Raw genomic sequence first — 2,137 nt, 5'->3', positions numbered from 1 at the left:
GAGAGAGATGAGTATAATCAAAAAGGTTTTGTATACTTCCAGTGGTAATGCCATCGCCTGGAGTTTTCAGCATCTTAAGGCCCCATTGCATAAGCAGTTCTCCTCTGTAATTGGGCTCACATAAGTCCTTTCGTAGCGATGTTAATTTTACATATTAATAGGAAAAAATCCATAACAATTAGTTTCAGTAGTGGGAGATGGAGGAGCCTGAAACGAAAACATATTTCTAAAGTATTTTTACTTTTCCTCTTTAAAATATCTTTGGTGAATCATTGCGTGACTCCTCATTTGTAACAAGTTATACATTTTTTTTGGTAGGGCATTTTCTATATTCGAAGATTGAAAAAGAATTTGGTGCATTTTTCCCATATTCCATCCAGTTCGCTTTATTTTTATATATATACACTTTCTTGAATAAGTTTCCTCCATTTTTTTTTGTTTTTTCCTCTAACTTATCTGTGCCTCTATGGTACCGTTTTTATTGCTATTAACTGGTACTGTTAAGTCTTCAATTTCCTTTGTTAATATGGACTCTTTTGATCTAAATTGCTTTTGTTTTTAAATAAGATTTTGAGTATGAAAATTGCATGGCTATAAAGGCAGCAAGTGTCCCATAATAAGGGGATCTGCTGTACTTGTTATGTCTTGAAAAAGTCAGTTTATAAAATCTTCTGTCCTTGTTTAAACAATTTATATCTAGTAGACTTTGATTAAATTCCAATATCTCGCCAAGTGGAAATTCTGTAAGAGAAATATATATGCCAATTAGTGATGATCCGACCGCATTTATCCTATCACACTAACTTTTGGTGCCGGAGAGAATGGTAATACAGAAAGTAGTCCAGACGATAGATCGATTCGCAGCACTCCGCCATGTTATCTCACTAAATCAGGGCTTATTTTAAGCTCTCGCATATATCACTAATTTCAATATATCATGACATTCATGATTTCTAAGTGCCTGAGGGTGATAGTTTGTAGTGTGATTTCCTTTCGCAGGTCTATAGAGGTATTTAAGCCGTATTAAATCTCCCACTATAATAATAGTCTAGTGTTGCTTGTAGAGTTTTGAAATAAATTCTTATATATAATATTTTTCAAAGAAGCTGATGCATCATTATTCGGACCGTATAGTTACACAAGCCATATTTGTTTATTGTCCAATAACATATTTAAATAATCCATCTACCTTGAGGATCTGTTTGGACAATTTGCACATTTGGATCAAAATCTATTTCTTAATTAAGAATCACCCTTTTGAATTTCTTTGCCTATGGTGACGAAATATATTTTGCCGCCCCAGTTTCTTTTTCCACAAAACTTAATCTAAAAACTGTTTGAATGGGTTTCTGTAAACTCAATAGATATTTAATCTTTCTTTTAGCCAGGTAAATACTGTCGTCCTTTTCTTATTTCTGCTAAGCCATTACAATTGCTAACTGGCTATACTTATGTTGCACCATTACCATAATGAGAACACCTTTCATTCTTTTAATCAGAATTATTTTTGTAAACGTACTATTAAAAAGTAACATAATGATTGAGTGTCTATATCAGTTTGTACCATGATATTTTTGCATTTCTACTAAGGTAAACCTCCCATTGTCCCTACTATTCACAGTCGCTAAAAGCCCTCAACCCGAGTTGGGTTGTCATCCAATGCCCGGCAGACCACCCTCGACGCCCTTCTGTATCCATAGCCCTGAACCGACTGGGATCCATCCTTTGAAAAGACGCATAGTGCCATTTACCGGATTGGTAGTAGAATCAATTGCTATGTGCCATTTCCATTGCCCTACCTCTTTTTGTATTAATACATATAGCTGTGGATCATCCTTTATTGTCCTACATCTTTTACTTCTTCCTTCGTGCAACAGTTGTGGGATACAACTACACTCACATACACACTCAGCCTTACCCCACAAACCATAAGCTCCTTTCTCAACAATTTGCAGCCATCCAAGCGCAACTCAGATGGGTCATGATTTACAAATGTTACTAATGGGCAGTTGCAGCTGCATGAGAAGGCCTGCAAGACGCGCGCAAATATGAGCCAAAAATTGAGAGATTTTACCATTGTCAATCCTAGAATTAATGGTGGTCAAATGTAGCACTTATTCGCTGAAACACCCACAAT

The sequence above is a fragment of the Salvelinus sp. IW2-2015 genome, unplaced genomic scaffold (assembly GCF_002910315.2).
Source record: "Salvelinus sp. IW2-2015 unplaced genomic scaffold, ASM291031v2 Un_scaffold16446, whole genome shotgun sequence".
NCBI lineage: Eukaryota > Metazoa > Chordata > Actinopteri > Salmoniformes > Salmonidae > Salvelinus > Salvelinus sp. IW2-2015.
The sequence above is the reverse complement of the archived record's forward strand: the minus strand, read 5'-3'. Positions refer to the sequence as shown.